At 40.8% G+C, this 19,048-nt stretch overlaps 1 protein-coding gene across 2 annotated transcripts in view; it reads left to right on the plus strand.

Moving 5' to 3' along the window:
* The window catches only part of prkcaa (protein kinase C, alpha, a), a 117,657-nt gene that overhangs the window by 2,880 nt on the left and 95,729 nt on the right, over positions 1 to 19,048 (plus strand). The window lies entirely within an intron of this gene.

The raw sequence follows: 19,048 nt of genomic DNA on the forward strand, positions 1-19,048 counted from the left end.
GTTATAGGAGACATATAGGATGCTCCCTTGCTCCCTATTTAGTGAATGCACTTAACTGCATAGAGAGCTATAGGATGCTCCCTTGCTCCCTATTTATTGAATGCACTTAACTGCATAGAGAGCTATAGGATGCTCCCTTGCACCCTATTTATTGAATGCACTTAACTGCATAGAGAGATATAGGATGCTCCCTTGCTCCCTATTTAGTGAATGCACTTAACTGCATAGAGAGCTATAGGATGCTCCCTTGCACCCTATTTAGTGAATGCACTTAACTGCATAGAGAGCTATAGGATGCTCCCTTGCTCCCTATTTAGTGAATGCACTTAACTGCATAGAGAGCTATAGGATGCTCCCTTGCTCCCTATTTATTGAATGCACTTAACTGCATAGAGAGCTATGGGATGCTCCCTTGCTCCCTATTGAGTGAATGCACTTAACTGCATAGAGAGCTATGGGATGCTCCCTTGCTCCCTATTGAGTGAATGCACTTAACTGCATAGAGAGCTATGGGATGCTCCCTTGCTCCCTATTGAGTGAATGCACTTAACTGCATAGAGAGCTATAGGATGCTCCCTTGCTCCCTATTTAGTGAATGCACTTAACTGCATAGAGAGCTATGGGATGCTCCCTTAGCTCCCTATTGAGTGAATGCACTTAACTGCATAGAGAGCTATGGGATGCTCCCTTGCTCCCTATTTAGTGAATGCACTTAACTGCATAGAGAGCTATGGGATGCTCCCTTGCTCCCTATTGAGTGAATGCACTTAACTGCATAGAGAGCTATGGGCTGCTCCCTTGCTCCCTATTGAGTGAATGCACTTAACTGCATAAAGAGCTATGGGATGCTCCCTTACTCCCTATTTAGTGAATGCACTTAACTGCATAGAGAGCTATAGGATGCTCCCTTGTTCCCTATTGAGTGAATGCACTTAACTGCATAGAGAGCTATGGGCTGCTCCCTTGCTCCCTATTTAGTGAATGCACTTAACTGCATAGAGAGCTATGGGCTGCTCCCTTGCTCCCTATTGAGTGAATGCACTTAACTGCATAGAGAGCTATGGGATGCTCCCTTGTTCCCTATTGAGTGAATGCACTTAACTGCATAGAGAGCTATGGGATGCTCCCTTGCTCCCTATTGAGTGAATGCACTTAACTGCATAGAGAGCTATGGGATGCTCCCTTGCTCCCTATTTAGTGAATGCACTTAACTGCATAGAGAGCTATGGGCTGCTCCCTTGCTCCCTATTTAGTGAATGCACTTAACTGCATAGAGAGCTATGGGATGCTCCCTTGCTCCCTATTGAGTGAATGCACTTAACTGCATAGAGAGCTATGGGATGCTCCCTTGCTCCCTATTGAGTGAATGCACTTAACTGCATAGAGAGCTATAGGATGCGCCCTTGCTCCCTATTTAGTGAATGCACTTAACTGCATAGAGAGCTATAGGATGCTCCCTTGCTCCCTATTTAGTGAATGCACTTAACTGCATAGAGAGCTATAGGATGCTCCCTTGCTCCCTATTTAGTGAATGCACTTAACTGCATAGAGAGCTATAGGATGCTCCCTTGCTCCCTATTTAGTGAATGCACTTAACTGCATAGAGAACTATAGGATGCTCCCTATTTAGTGAATGCACTTAACTGCATAGAAAGCTATAGGATGCTCCCTTGCTCCCTATTTAGTGAATGCACTTAACTGCATAGAGAGCTATAGGATGCTCCCTTGCTCCCTATTTAGTGAATGCACTTAACTGCATAGAGAGCTATAGGATGCTCCCTTGCTCCCTATTTAGTGAATGCACTTAACTGCATAGAGAGCTATGGGATGCTCCCTTAGCTCCCTATTGAGTGAATGCACTTAACTGCATAGAGAGCTATGGGATGCTCCCTTGCTCCCTATTGAGTGAATGCACTTAACTGCATAGAGAGCTATGGGATGCTCCCTTGCTCCCTATTTAGTGAATGCACTTAACTGCATAGAGAGCTATGGGATGCTCCCTTGCTCCCTATTGAGTGAATGCACTTAACTGCATAGAGAGCTATGGGCTGCTCCCTTGCTCCCTATTGAGTGAATGCACTTAACTGCATAGAGAGCTATGGGATGCTCCCTTACTCCCTATTTAGTGAATGCACTTAACTGCATAGAGAGCTATGGGATGCTCCCTTGCTCCCTATTGAGTGAATGCACTTAACTGCATAGAGAGCTATGGGCTGCTCCCTTGCTCCCTATTTAGTGAATGCACTTAACTGCATAGAGAGCTATGGGCTGCTCCCTTGCTCCCTATTGAGTGAATGCACTTAACTGCATAGAGAGCTATGGGATGCTCCCTTGTTCCCTATTGAGTGAATGCACTTAACTGCATAGAGAGCTATGGGATGCTCCCTTGCTCCCTATTGAGTGAATGCACTTAACTGCATAGAGAGCTATGGGATGCTCCCTTGCTCCCTATTTAGTGAATGCACTTAACTGCATAGAGAGCTATGGGCTGCTCCCTTGCTCCCTATTTAGTGAATGCACTTAACTGCATAGAGAGCTATGGGATGCTCCCTTGCTCCCTATTGAGTGAATGCACTTAACTGCATAGAGAGCTATGGGATGCTCCCTTGCTCCCTATTGAGTGAATGCACTTAACTGCATAGAGAGCTATAGGATGCCCTTGCTCCCTATTTAGTGAATGCACTTAACTGCATAGAGAGCTATAGGATGCTCCCTTGCTCCCTATTTAGTGAATGCACTTAACTGCATAGAGAGCTATAGGATGCTCCCTTGCTCCCTATTTAGTGAATGCACTTAACTGCATAGAGAGCTATAGGATGCTCCCTTGCTCCCTATTTAGTGAATGCACTTAACTGCATAGAGAACTATAGGATGCTCCCTATTTAGTGAATGCACTTAACTGCATAGAAAGCTATAGGATGCTCCCTTGCTCCCTATTTAGTGAATGCACTTAACTGCATAGAGAGCTATAGGATGCTCCCTTGCTCCCTATTTAGTGAATGCACTTAACTGCATAGAGAACTATAGGATGCTCCCTATTTAGTGAATGCACTTAACTGCATAGAAAGCTATAGGATGCTCCCTTGCTCCCTATTTAGTGAATGCACTTAACTGCATAGAGAACTATAGGATGCTCCCTTGCTCCCTATTTAGTGAATGCACTTAACCTCCAGTGTGCTGTCTGTCTGCACTGGTCTCAGAACAGTTATAGGAGAGCTATAGGATACTCCCTTGCTCCCTATTTAGTGCATGACTTAACCTCCAGTGTGCTGTCTGTCTGCACTGGTCTCAGAACAGTTATAGGAGAGCTATAGGATGCTCCCTTGCTCCCTATTTAGTGCATGACTTAACCTCCAGTGTGCTGTCTGTCTGCACTGGTCTCAGAACAGTTTGAAATGCATCTTATGTTCATCATAACTCCATATAAAGCCTCTGAAAGACACATTATTTATTCTCAATGTGATAATGACAGTAAATATAGGATTCTAATGAAAAACGAGCGCTTCTGTCCACTATAGTGTTGTGATAAATCACCCAAATGTAAAAAATGGTTGAAACTAGAGACTAATTATTTGTCTCAATCAGGTAAAAACTTAATGAGGTTTCTTACCAGGTGTAGTTTTGTTGGTGTTCCTCCGAAAGACAAACTCCGCTGTCATCGGCACCATGTTGTTTTGTCACATTAACCCTTTAATGACAGCCCAGAGTGTCTTGAACTGAGGTCTAAATGAATTTAAATTATGCATTGCGTACAGCGAAGCCACAACACAATGTACACTCAGTAGGACGCGGGGTCTCAGGAGGATAATATATACTAAAGGTAGATAATAGGTTGATGTTTTAAATATTTCTGCATATTATTGATTTTATTATTTGTATTTTGTAAATAAGTGCATAGGGATACTTATAGTATTCAAAAGGCAGAAGAAATAGATGTATGTAGATGGATGGAAATGAGAGATGTAACCGGTGTTTAAGGAGGATGATGATGTCTGTTTTAAGTGTTTCTCTTCACCAGCACACGAGTAGTTCAGTGGTTCACACAAACAGTGGTTTATTATTTCTGCCTTCTGAAAGGTGCTGTAATATGATGTGATGAGGCAAAGTCAGACTGCTCCAATGTCAGGATGGCAGTCTGCTTCGTTGTTCATAAACGAGCGATGGTTTAATTGTCGCTTGTTTGCAGAGATCACTCTTATATAGGTTTAAAGACATTTGCAGGTCAAACTAACCAGGTTATACTGACTGCTTACACTAAACTCTGGTCCAGTGAGCCGTGGAGTGGTGCGAGAAACGCAGCAGCATTGATCAGTCACGCTGATTGTCATGTTATGATAAAAAGCAGGAACACAATTTGTGTGCAATCCTGCGCTGAGTTTATGCCCAGTTTGTAATAAGTGTCACAGGTCTAGGTTACATCACAATTATAGACCGCTATTGTTTTGTTAATGATGTTTTAATCCGGCTGCTAATCAGAATTCTCTTTCAATTGCCCCTTCAGAAATCCACTGGACAAGCGTTAATGTCGAGCCCTGAAACTACTTGCTACAATCTGACATGTACATAGTTGACCAATCAGAAGCAGTATGTGATGAGACATTGTACGCATTCTTTAACATAGTATGACTAATCATATTGAGTGGTATGATGAATTATGCATCCTCATTATGCCTTTTGTCCGAGCACACACTGATGCAAGCCCCACATCAACGGCAGGAGGGCCGCAAGGGCTTAAGGCACCGTTTGGTGTCCCATGAAGCTTAACATCTCTGATCAGGTTCCTGTCCACATTATTCAGATATATGCCACAGAACAAGCAATGCTGCAGATTATAGTTCTTCTGGAGATTTTTGGGTCAACTATCCCAATGTTCTTGTTGTTTATTTCATTCGTTACATCCTTTTGCAGTTAACTGAAGTGATGCAGAACTACTGTGAATACTCTTAAAATGATCTTAGATCAGGGGTTCAAAATATAATTCATTTCTCATCTTTCCACACATTTATTTGTTGTTATTGTTATATTTTCATGAACCTTTATTACACCTATTGTTGTTTTCTTAGATTTATACATCTCATTTAATGCACTTCATTTCTGTCCCAATCAGAGATTGCTGTACAGTCACAGTCTTTATGTTTTCGGACAGTATGTCGTTCCATTTCTTGTACATATTTCTTTTCTGTAAACAGGTCGACTTGCATTCTGAATAGAACATGCTTTTAATCATGTTGAAGTAATCAAAATAAAATGAAAATCACGTTATGACTTGATTATCAAACATCGAGGGCTGCGATAATGAAATAAATAAACGTTTGTCCCGCTGTGCTTGTGTGCGCTGCTGTTTAGTAATGTGTAGTGATGTATTAAATACATGTAAACGGTGTTTTCCGAGCGGTTCTGTGCTAACTCATCTTGTGCTCAGAGTTCAGGTCTGTTTGCTTGCATGCGCGGTGTGTGTGATATTTAAAGCACTCCAGATTCACTTACTTCACTTTTGCATTATTCCAAAAATGTTTGGCTGCTACAAGTTCATATACAAATTAAACCCCCATGGCACCGGATATCTGCAGACAGAAGAGGAGATTTGAGGAACATATTATACAGCTATTGTGAATATCACAAACTGTTGTGAAAATACATGCTCGACTGTTTAGATCTCCTTGGTTTAACTGGACTGCAGCGCATCGCCCTGTGCAAATCTATCAAATTTGAATCCGTGAGAATAACGTGTCTGTACTTTAAGTGGGCTTGGTAAGAGAAATATGAATGATTATTTGTTGATGTTGTGAATGTGTTGACGTCAGAGTGAGCTATAAGCTTAATTTTGTTGATATAAAGGATCAAAACAGTTTGTCTCCAATATACATCTCTTAGCTATAAAATAACTGACCTAAAGCCAAAAGCTCAATAACCGTGTATATGATGCATGTATATGATGCGTGTATATGATGCGTGTAAGATGCGTGTATGATATTTGTATGATGCGTGTATGGCCTCTCTCACACAGCCCGACAGACCATATAAATGTAATTCTACTGTGGAACTCGCTGCATACTGAGTGATATTAGAGAGGCACTGAATGCTGTCTCTATACTTACAGTTGAAGTCAGAAGTTTACATTCACTTTAGCCAAATACATTTAAACTCAGTTTATCACAATTCCTGATATTTAATGGTAGAAACATTCCCTGTCTTAGGTCAGTTCGAATCACGACTTTATTTAAGAATGTGAAATGTCAGATTCAACAAGGCTTCTTCCTAACCCTAACTTATTGTCAGAAGTTTACACACCCTTTGTTAGTATTTGGCAGCATTGCCTTTAAATTGTTTAACTTGGGTCAAATATTTTGGGGATCCTTCCACAAGCTTCTCACAATAAGTTGCTGGAATTTTGTCCCATTCCTGCAGACAGAACTGGAGTAACTGAGTCAGGTTTGTCGGCCTCCTTACTCACACACGCTTCTTCAGTTCTGCCCACTAATGTTCAATCAGATTGAGGTCAGGACTTTGTGATGACACTCCAATACCTTGACTTTGTTGCCCTTAAGCCATTTAACCACAACTCTGGAGGTGTGCTTGGGGTCATTGTCCATTTGAAAGACCCATTTGTGACTGAGCTTATACTTCCTGTCTGATGTCTTGAGATGTTGCTTCAATATATCCACATAATGTTCCTTCCTCATGATGTCATCATCTATTTAGTGAAGTGCACCAGTCCCTCCTGCAGCACCCCCACAACATGATGTTGCACCCCCATGCTTCACTGTTGGGATGCTGTTCTTCACCCTTTCCCCTCCAAACATAACGATGGTCATTATGGACAAACAGTTCAATGTTGTTTCATCAGATCAGAGGACATTTCTCCTAAAGTCAGATCTTTGTCCCCATGTGCACTTGCAAACTGTATTCTGGCTTTTTTATGGTGGTTTTGGAGCAGCGGCTTCTTCCTTGCTGAGCACCTTTCAGGTGATGTCCATATAGGACTGGTTTTGCTGTGGATCTAGATACTCGTCCACCTGTTTCCTCCAGCATCTTCACAAGGTCCTTTGCTGTTGTTCTGGGATTGATTTGCACTTTTCACACAAACTACGTTCATCTCTAGGAGACAGAATGCGTCTCCTTCCTGAGCGGTGTGATGACTGTGTGGTCACATGGTGTTTATACCTGTGTAATATTGTTTGTACAGATGAACGTGGCACCTTCAGGTGTTTGGAAATTGCTCCCAAGGATGAACCAGAAATTATTTTTCTGAGGTTTTGGCTGATTTCTTTTGATGTTCCCATGATGTCAAGTAAAGAGGCACTGAGTTTGAAGGTCTTAAAATACATCCACAGGTACACCTCCAATCAGAATCTAATTGGCTAACTGTCTAAAGGCTCGACATCATTTTCTGGAATTTTCCAAGCTGCTTAAAGTCACAGTTAACTTAGTGTGTGTAAACTTCTGACCGGCTGGATTTGTGATATAGTCAATTAAAAGTGAAACAATCGGTCTGTAAACAACTAATGGAAACATTACTTGTGTCATGCACAAAGTAGATGTCCTAAACGACTTGCTGAAACTATAGTTTGCTAATATGAAATCTGTGGCATAGTTAAAATAGTTTTAATGACTTCAACCAAAGTGTATGTAAACTTCTGACTTCAACTCTATTATTGCAGAAAAGATTGTATTCCTTTATATTTTATATTCTCTTTTATTATTAGTATTCTTTTGATATACACTCACCTAAAGGATTATTAGGAACACATACTAATACTGTGTTTGACCCCTTTTCGCCTTCAGAACTGCCTTAATTCTACGTGGCATTGATTCAACAAGGTGCTGAAAGCATTCTTTAGAAATGTTGGCCCATATTGATAGGATAGCATCTTGCAGTTGATGGAGATTTGTGGGATGCACATCCAGGGCACGAAGCTCCCGTTCCACCACATCCCAAAGATGCTCTATTGGGTTGAGATCTGGTGACTGTGGGGGCCATTTTAGTACAGTGAACTCATTGTCATGTTCAAGAAACCAATTTGAAATGATTCGAGCTTTGTGACATGGTGCATTATCCTGCTGGAAGTAGCCATCAGAGGATGGGTACATGGTGGCCATAAAGGGATGGACATGGTCAGAAACAATGCTCAGGTAGGCCGTGGCATTTAAACGATGCCCAATTGGCACTAAGAGTGTGCCAAGAAAACATCCCCCACACAATTACACCACCACCACCAGCCTGCACAGTGGTAACAAGGCATGATGGATCCATGTTCTCATTCTGTTTACGCCAAATTCTGACTCTACCATCTGAATGTCTCAACAGAAATCGAGACTCATCAGACCAGGCAACATTTTTCCAGTCTTCAACTGTCCAATTTTGGTGAGCTCTTGCAAATTGTAGCCTCTTTTTCCTATTTGTAGTGGAGATGAGTGGTACCGGTGGGGTCTTCTGCTGTTGTAGCCCATCCGCCTCAAGGTTGTGCGTGTTGTGGCTTCACAAATGCTTTGCTGCATACCTCGGTTGTAACGAGTGGTTATTTCAGGCAAAGTTGCTCTTCTATCAGCTTGAATCAGTCGGCCCATTCTCCTCTGACCTCTAGCATCAACAAGGCATTTTCGCCCACAGGACTGCCGCATACTGGATGTTTTTCCCTTTTCACACCATTCTTTGTAAACCCTAGAAACGGTTGTGTGTGAAAATCCCAGTAACTGAGCAGATTGTGAAATACTCAGACCGGCCCGTCTGGCACCAACAACCATGCCACGCTCAAAATTGCTTAAATGACCTTTCTTTCCCATTCTGACATTCAGTTTGGAGTTCAGGAGATTGTCTTGACCAGGACCACACCCCTAAATGCATTGAAGCAACTGCCATGTGATTGGTTGATTAGATAATTGCATTAATGAGAAATTGAACAGGTGTTCCTAATAATCCTTTAGGTGAGTGTACATGTTTATTTTGTGCACATTTTATTCTTTGAATATTTCATATATCTTGTTTTTTTCCTGTGTAAAGTGCCTTGAGAAGCTATATATAAGGTGCTGTATAAAGATCAAGTTTACTATTAATATTATTACAATATCTAGATAAACTTTTTGAATGAGAACCCCCCTCCCCCATTGAAAGATGTTTTTTTCCTTCAAATTTTGCATTTATGATTGTGGAACAAGCAGCTACTGTATTATCACATTTACATTTGCATTTATTCATTTAGCAGATGCATTTATCCAAAGTGACTTACAAATGAGCAATACAGAGTTTCAGTTTTACTCAGAAGTACAAGCAGTGAGGAAAGTGAAAGAATGTGTTTTATTTATCTGTGTTTTGAGAAAAAAGCATCAGTAGGATTGAGTGCAGAGATCACTGAAGAGATGAACACTCATGAATCAGAACCTGCTTTGATGTGTGTGAGTGTTATTTTACAGTGTGCTTCAACCATTTACATGATGAGCCACAGAACGTTTCGTGTAGATCTTTGGTTATGCTCAACTCTAATGAATCATATGTTTGATGTCAAGCAAATGATAAGAACTGTCTGCTGACCAGTAACCCAAGTTTGAGGTTTAGATTTGACTGTGAATACTTGAACTTGGGTTGTTTAGCTCTAGAAGTTTGGAGTATACGCCTCAGGAGTCCAAATGTCACATTCAGTGAGAAAATAAGAGCTCTTGGCATGAATATCATTAGCTGTGATTCAGTAGTCTGGCATAAGCAGACCCGTGACTACGATGAACATTGCAAGTCATTATTGAAGCATGTTCTGGTTCATGACGGAGATGTACGGCATCCAATCAAAGTTTGTTTTGCTTTCACATGTCGATTAGGGGCATGAAATAATAACACAAATACTTTAGCCCTTCCTCTGACAATGAAGTTTTGATTTTATCATCAGCATTCATCAGTGCACCTGGAACCAGACCTGTGACACGATGATAAGGCAGCAGAAATGCAAAGGTCAATGGTGGCTGGCTTCTCTGCTGTTCTTTCTAGATTGTATATGTCTTCGTTGACATGCAACTGCTTGGCAAAAGGTTTAAGGGACAATCTGATCTCCCGGCGCTCTCTCAGCTCACAGTCAGATGAGAAAGCAGACAGGTCTTCGGTTTTACAAGCACCTGAAATACTGTCTGATTCTCTGCTGATAACGGAACCGATATCAATCAGCATTGATTCTAGGGCTGCCCCGACCAAAGACTTTCCTACTCGACTAGTAGTTGTTAGATTAAGCCAATAGTCGACAAGTTGTCGCATGTTTATGATATTAATTCTCCAAGACGCTTGAACATCCGATCTGCCAACAACCCAGAAAAACTGTGTGCAGGTGTATCTAGGAGAATTGGAGCTGTTTTGAATGCTGTAAATGACCTCAGACGTTATTTCCACAGAACAGTTCATTGTGAACGCAACTCTGCAGCCGACACATCTGTGATTAAAACACAAAATAAAATTGATTCAAATAAATAAAAAATAAAGTAGGTTTAACCCTAACCCTGCTTAACGGAAATTACCCCATAGTATCACCTAGCGTCCAACCAGCGCTAATTCCGGCGTTCATCGGTTTCCTGTGGAGTTTGTTTTCTGTGACCGACCAAAACTCCTCTCAACGTTTGGCCGACTATTAGGGGGCAGCCCTACTTGATTCCCAAATCTCCTCTTCTTCTCCATGTTTTAATGAAATCTTTCTGAACTCAAGAAAACTAGCGTAACACCAGAGCCATGAGGGGAAAAGAAGTGCTGGTAGTGCTGTATGTAAAATGGGTTTAGGGTGATTCCTCCGCTCAGTTCTGTTTGTGTGTTACAATATAAAACTGACATCATCACATGCAGTGTGTTCATTGTTCCAGACACAAAACTGGGAATGTGTGTGGGCAAATGAAGGAATGTGTGCGTGTGTGTTTGTGTGTGTGTGTGTGTGTGTGTGTGTGAGTGTGTGTGTGTGTGTTTGTGTGTGAGTGTTTGTGGTTTCCAAGAGTCCCTGTATTTTCATCTGTACAAATGGATTTAAACTGTTTGGTTTTTGTTTAATATATTAACAATCTCTTTAATTATCTAGTATTTTTAAAGCATATAATTCTTGTCTTAGTGTATTTTTACCACATAGCCTAAATTCTTTCCATTCTGCTTCCATTGAAGCGAGATCTTGAGACTAACATTAGATTGGTTTGGCCCTACAGATTAGTGGTGTACATTAGATCAGAAGGAGATTCAGAAGTGGCTCATGCTTTGCGTTTATAATCCACTCCCATCCCACAGTAAAGTTTCCCACTAAAGATCGTCGTATGTATGATGTCTTCTGGCTTTTGGGATGAGGGAAGGATATCCAATGATATTACAAGACAGGCCACATGAAGAGCAGAGATCAGATGAAGATTTGAAAGGGGTCACGAAGAGGGGAACCCAGTTTCATACAGAGCCACATGTGTAATAATAGTGCTCCTGATCTCTGCGTATATGTGTATAAAGGCTAGAGGTCTGGTCAGTGTTAAGAGCTCTTAATGGAGCATGTGGATGTTTCTGTTAGGAACCGTGACTCAGCTCTAATCCTTCTGCAAGAGGTGAGCTGCCTTTAGGCTTTTGACATTACATCTATATTGTTAGTTGCTTTTATCCCCAGGAAAGTGTTTTTTTCAGGATATAAATGCAATAAGATAAACATTGTGACAGCAGTCATGTGCTGACTTTCATCCTGCTGATGTTTTACACAAATCTGGATTCTTATAAGCGCGGTGATAATGTTCTTGTGCACAACGTAATTCAGTTCAGACCTGGAACAGTGAAACTAAAGCAGTAATACAGTATGTGAACACTGAAACATCTGGAGATTTCTGAGTAAACTTTAGACAACACTACCTCTCACTCTCGCTCCCACTTTCTCTCTCTCTCACTCTCTCCCCCTTTCTCGCTCGCTCTCTCCCCCTTTCTCGCTCTCTCCCCCCCTCTCTCTCTCTCTCTCTCTCTTTGTTTGTATCGCCTTCTCACTCTCCCTTTCTCCTTCTTTCTCTCCCTTTCGCTCTCGCTCTCTCTCCCTCTCCCTCTCCCTTTTTCTCTCTCTCGCTCTCTCTGTTTGTATCACCTTCTCGCTCTCTCTCTCTCTCTCACTCCCTTTCTCTCTCTGTTTTTCAATTTTATGGGCTTTATTGGCATGAAAGTTTCAAAAACAATGTTGTTTAAGCATCATATAGAATAAATATTAGCAAAATACATTTTGTCAAATAACTTGGACAGTTTATAATATCATTATTAGTAACATATAAATAACAATAATATATACATTATTATTTATTTTACCATATCACATCACATTTTGCGTGTGCGCGAGCGTGCGTGTGTGTGTTCAGATGTTTCACTGTCCCTCAGGTTGTGGCCTGTTGATACATATTGGGCAGTAAGTGCCCTGTCCCCTTCTCCTTGGAGTATTTTTAATTTTGAGAGGTAATTTAGCCCCCTCTGTCTCTCTCACGTTAGTTTTGAATGTTGTATGTTTTCTGGAAGAGAAAGTTCTGGAATTTTTACTTCAGATATCAGCTCACTTTTCATTCACATGGTTATTTTTTGGAAGCCATTGAACTGAAATATTATTATCATTTGTAAACACATACTAATATATTATAATAGTAATACATCTCAATCCTGCACCTTTACCTTTTAAACCCTCAGGCTTTTATTTTGACAGTCAGAACTCTCCAGGACGTCCTGTAAGTGTATGTTTGTGTGCTAGTTCACAGTAGTTTAATTCACTTCTTATTCAGATTCTGGTCAAATGCTCCTCCGGTGCCGTTCTCAATGCATATTATGCGTGTGCGTGCGTGCGTGGTGTGTGTACAGAGCAGCATCATTCACTGACGTGCTGGAGCTGCGTGAGCATTTGATATATTTACTGATTAAACAGTGTTTTGTGATTCTCAGAGCTGTCGCACGTCTTCAAGTGTCTGAATAAAATGCACGAGTCATATGAAATACTTTAATGGTGTTTTAATGGTTCTTTTATGTTGTTTTTGGAGCTTGACTGTAACAAACGTGACACACACAGTATCGGATTTGGATCAGGCTCGTCGCACCGACTCCGATCCATTTAAAAGCTTCAGTATCGGAGCATCCTTAATCATAACATGTCTTAGTAAAACTGCAAATCAATTTATATTCTCATAGCACAAAAGTTTGTTGTGTAAAGTAAGTGATTATCTTGACTGCACTTTTGTGTGGGGCAGAACTGATGTTTGGCAGAGGAAGAGAGGGGGACATTTTTCCTTAAGCTAATATTGATCTCTGAACCGTGCACCGTCATCGGGCATTATATCAGGACACCCACTGGCAGGTGCAATGTTTGCTTTTGGAATAGCAATATTTAACAGTAGTTGTGCTTGTGTTCTTTGTAAAGGCTGTTGTGTTTGGTTAGTTGATATTAGGAATGTAACTGGTTTTAAAACTGGTTCAGTCTTCTTTCACTGTGTTGCATGAAGATAAAGTAGGGCTGATGATGTATATATATTAGAGGTTTGGGCTTCTCGATCAGTGGGCGGGGCTTCACACGAGACTGAGAGAATTTAATTCAGTTCATCTTGTATATTTTGTACAATATAATATATGTAAAATATATTTCTGTCTCGTTGAGCAGAATAATATAATGTGCAAACGCTGAGAATCACTCTTAAAAGAATATTATAAACCCAAAAGATGCACTTCACAATAAATCAGATTTTATTGTGTTTTGCAAGAAGGTTTTAATATTTATTGATATTAATTTTCTGCAAGAAGTGTTTGTTTTCTACTTTTATATTCTTATATTGTATTGGTTTGAGTTTGAGGAAAGTTTATAATAATATTACTCAATATATCAAATCCAAATCAGTTTAATTAATATAGTATCTGCAATATTTTATCACCCTCGGATTTGAAGTAGAAAATGTAAGATTGTAAAAACAATATTAACTGTTCAAACAAATGCCATCCATTGGAACACTGATATCATCTTGTCATGCGCTTCTACTTGTGTTATGTACATCTGTTCAACTCCCTTCATGTGACGAGCTCCTAAAGCAGAGGTGGACGGGCCATCGACGGGCCACCGGGAGAACCGGTGTATTTCCCGGTGGACTGTGGAAGGGGGCTGTGATATGCTGATGGGGATAGCGAAACACGTTTGCTCCAGGCCTGACGGTAAAGAACAGAAAGGATATTAAAGACACATTATTCAATGACGCATGGATTGCGTGGATCTCGTCTTTGGACACTCATTACACGTTAGTCAAACCAAACTTTACTCTCAACACTCAAAGGATCTTGATGCTGAACTTCATCGCTTTACTACTCCATCACTAGCGAGTGGAATACTGTAGGAATATCTGAAGTCCAGCATGTCTGCAAGAGGAACATCACGCGGGCTCAGATTCAGTCTTGCGTCTCTGACTGTACTCACAAACACCTGTCTTACGTTTGGCACGTTTAAATAAAAATGTTGATAAAGGGATCTAAAATTTGATGGAATATTGTGAGAAATGCTAATCTGTAGACACTTGGCTAATATTAAAGATGATGTACTTTATTATGGGCTTACCAGCATTATGGAAATATCAATGTATGTTTACTACCCCAAAACCAACCAGCAGAAGTCAAAACATGGATTGGTCTATCCAGGAGAATGCCTTGCTAGTGTGCTGTCAGTGACATGAACAACTAAATTACTCCATCAAATGTTTAATTGCAGGAATCTGCATGGCAGGTAATCATCAGCCCAAACGATGTGATGTGACGGCCCAATTCCTGTGCATTAAGAGGTTTATTGTTTGGACACACACAGTTCATGTCTTTAATCCTCTCTGATCTATGAGAGCTTGTGCTTTCATATGATAGGTGTGGGGGATCAACCAGACATCTTTGGATGCAATAAAGTAAATTGACCATAAAGTCATACATTACATTGTGTATAGCTTACCTTCTGGAAAGCTCCCCTCTCTTTGAACTGAGAGCTCCAGATAAGAAGCTATCATCAGGACCGGACAGACTGACACTCCATCATATTCAGACTTTGATATGGACAGTTCACTCTCTACTAATGGGTCCGAACTCTCTTTCTGGGGGTTGGGGTGGATAAAAGGAATAGACTGTACTTAAAAGATCAGTGGATTATGTGATTATCGGGGAAAGAGCTTTTGTCATGAAGTTCATAAGCTGTATATTATTTTGAAAGACAGTCATAAAAATTATTATGATCATTGTAAGTAGTGCACTCAGTGCTGGATGTAATTTTCAATAGTGCATTTGTCATTTGAGACTAGTCAGAAACGATGAAATGACAGGATGCATTTACACATGTGTGCGAGGGAGAGGATGTTAGTGGGCAAGATTGTTGCGGTGTTGGAAATAGTAAACTTTGATATATCCCGTGGGGCTGCTGATAATGGTTAAATGGATTAATAATGATTATTTTGCTCAATTTTAATCACAAATTTAACTTGAGATTATTCTGTCATTTGTTTGTTTTTTTATTTTTTTTTTCTATATTATTCTGTGGACGAGGTCAAAGGAGAATGGCCAGACTGGTTGGAGCTGAACTCATGTTTCAGCAGCACTTCTGAACGTAAAACACGGCGAACATCGAGGCGGACGGGCTACAGCAGCAGAACGGGCAATGTTTTTCCAGTCGGTGCCCACTGCAGCCTCCGTTTCCTGTTCTTGGCTGACAGAAGTGGAACCCGACGTGGTCTTCTGCTTTTGTAGCCCGTCCGCCTCAATGTTCGACATGTTGTGCACTCAGAGATGATATTCTTCAGCACAATTGTACAGAGTGGTTATCTGAGTTACAGTAGACTTTATCAGTTCAAACCATTCTGACCATTCTCCGTTCACCTCTCTCATCAACAAGTGTTTCATCCACAGAACTGACCCTCACTGGATGGGTTTGTGTTTTTGGCACCATTCAGAGTAAATTCTAGAGACTGTTGTGTGTGAACATCCCAGAAATACTCAAACCAGCCCGTCTGACACCAACAATCATGCCACGCTCCAAAATCACCGAGATCATGTTTTCCCCATTCTGATGGTTGTTGTGAACATTAACTGAAGCTCCTGACCCGTATCTGCATGATTTTATGCACTACAGCCACACGATTGGCTGATTAGATAATCACATGAATAAATAGATGTACAGGTGTTCCTAATAAAGTGGCCGGTTAGTGAACAATTATATAGTGGCATTGCTATATCATCTCAAGACTTTATTTTGGGGGAAAACTATTGATGTGTGTGTGTGTGTGTGTGTGTGTGTGTGTGTGGTGTTTCTGTGTTTAGTTTGAGTTGGCAACATGGTGTAATGCTCTCATCTCCTCCTCGCTGCACATAGGATTACTGAAGACTTGTATAGAAATGTATTTGAAATAATGAAAATGAATAACAAATTTGCAACTTTACCTGCCTGTAATGTCTGCTTGCCAGCTAACTAATAATGCAGATGGTTATGCTTAATTAACCATGGGAATCAAAAATTGTGACCACAGTTCAAATAGGATGAATTGAGCAGCCCTGACATTCTGCATGGAAATTGGCTTTAAAATCTACCCTTTGGACTGGAGTCTACTAACTGTTGCTTGCTCTGGATTCTGCTCCAAAACACCACTGATGCACTCCTCAAAGGCATCCTCAAATGTAGTGATGGGAATCATAAGGAATTTAACGATTCTGGTTCTGGAACATCTTAATATTCTTTCAGTACTTTTGATGAAGAATCATTTGGAAATGAGAAACACAATTCATATTACTTTCACTGCCCTCAAATGATGAGATCATTTCAGATTTCTACTGAGCAGATATTATGTAACAAATCAGAAATACATTTAAAACAATTCTTGGAAAAGGCATGCTGGCATAATTTTAGAGGCATAAATACGTCTTTAACTGCACTTTGTCACGTGAACATGCGGTCAGTAGCTGCACGCGGTCACATGAACACGCGGTCACGTGAACGTGCGGTCAGTAGCTGCACGCGGTCACGTGAACGTGCGGTCAGTAGCTGCACGCGGTCACGTGAACGTGCGGTCAGTAGCTGCACGCGGTCACGTGAACGTGCGGTCAGTAGCGGCACGCGGTCATGTGAACGTGCGGTCAGTAGCGGCACACGGTCACGTGAACGTGTGGTCAGTAGCGGCACGCGGTCACGTGCACACGGTCACGTGAACGTGCGGTCAGTAGCGGCACATGGTCACGTGAACGTGCGGTCAGTATATGCTTCCATTCTTTCTTTGTTAATTAAAGAATCAAAATCTAAACCACCATCATTCATCGTTTTACCACCCCTACAGTAAACTTGCCCAAAAGTATCATACAGCATGATGAAATGAGAAGTCTAATCTGCTTTTTCTTTGAAATGTTTCTTATTGGTCATAACCCTGATTGGTTTTGCTTTCTCATGTAATGGGCCATTGGAGTCTTAATAGCAGCGTAATGCCTGCAGCAGCTGGACAGTCAGTTATTCTTCCACCCCGTGGCTGAAAGATCATGTAGAGCTGTGGATTAGCAGATATTTACACTGGTGCTATTGAGTTTTCCAGTGTTGTTAACATGCGTGTGTGGAGGGGGCTTGTGTGTTGAGAGAAGAGCCACATTAGCTCTGCATTAGGACGCATCACAGCTGTGTGCCTGAGCAAACACATTAACCGTTTAATGCATCCACACAAAATGACCGCACAATCTGTAATTGCATATAGTTTTGCTGAGAGTGTTGTCTCATAGCATGGATTCTTGCACTTTCAGGTGGAGAGAGGGGGATGGATAGTGTGTGTGTTCCTGCAGCTCTCACAACATGATGCATTCAACAAATGTACAAATGAAATCCTTTTGGTTTCCTGTTAAAGCAGATCTGCATCATTACATTTTGTGCTGCTAGTGAACTGATGTATATACTGCCACCATTCACATCACGTAGCGCAATCATTCACCTAGCAAACCAGATTTAGTAGCTGTGTGTTCTGTCACCTGAGGCACAACTGTGGTCTTGATGATTGTCCTTTCTTTTCCACAGTTCTTACTCTGTTTTCAAAAGAACAGTGTGCTCCAGGAGGCAGTTTTACAAGACGATTATTTAAAATACTGCGACACACATTAGCAGCAATACCCTTAAGAGTGAGACCCAAGGCATTTGTGGGGATGAAAAGCAGAGAAGGGCCTTTGAATAATAATAGAATTAATAATACAAAATAATATTAATTTGCTAATGCAGTCAACAAAATGAATTCCGATACTAATATTAATAGTGTGCACTGTCTCTTATTTGAGTTTTACGAGAGCTCTAATTCAAAGTGCAATTTTCGTGCCAGCGCAAAGCACAAGTTGGCATGTGTGGGAGTGTTTGTGCTATCTGTGGGTGTTTGTTAATGAAGTGGCACAAATGCTGTTTCCTGAGGAATCGGTCGTTTGAGAAGCACGTCTGTTCCTGCATTTACAGTTTGGAGATTCCAGCAGCAGCTGTTAATCAGCTATTGAGGAACATCAAATGATGTCCCTGACCATCAATGCTGCAGATTTATGAAACTAAACTTTAGGAGATTTGTGAAAAACTATCTATAGGTTTATTTTTCAATGATTATTATTATGTTCATATTTATAATTGTGTTTATGATCTTATTGGTGTTTTTGCACCTGTTGTCACAGACTGATTTATAAGTCACTGTAAAAGGTGCCGGTGGAGGAAACTGGAGAGGATCTGGTTTAGGAGTTTTTTTTTTTTGCACTTATTCTGATCAGATTTTTGTTTACTTTCAATTTAGAAATGTTTTAAAGGGTTAATCCAACCAAAAATTATGATTGTCTCATCATTTACTCATCCACACATTTGAAGAATAATAGAGAAATATCTCAGCAGGTCCTTATAATGCAAGTGGATGGTGACCAGACTTTTGAAGCTCCAAAACTCTCAGACAGTCAGTATAAACATCATCCATACGACTCCAGCGGTTAAATGAATGTCTTCTAAAGTGACACGATCACTTTTGGTGCAATTTTTCATAATCGACAAGAAGGGATGTGTAAATACTAGCCATGATTTGTGTGTCAGTAAATGAAAGTGTTCAT

The sequence above is a fragment of the Xyrauchen texanus genome, chromosome 13 (genome assembly GCF_025860055.1).
Source record: "Xyrauchen texanus isolate HMW12.3.18 chromosome 13, RBS_HiC_50CHRs, whole genome shotgun sequence".
In the NCBI taxonomy this organism is placed as follows: Eukaryota; Metazoa; Chordata; class Actinopteri; order Cypriniformes; family Catostomidae; genus Xyrauchen; species Xyrauchen texanus.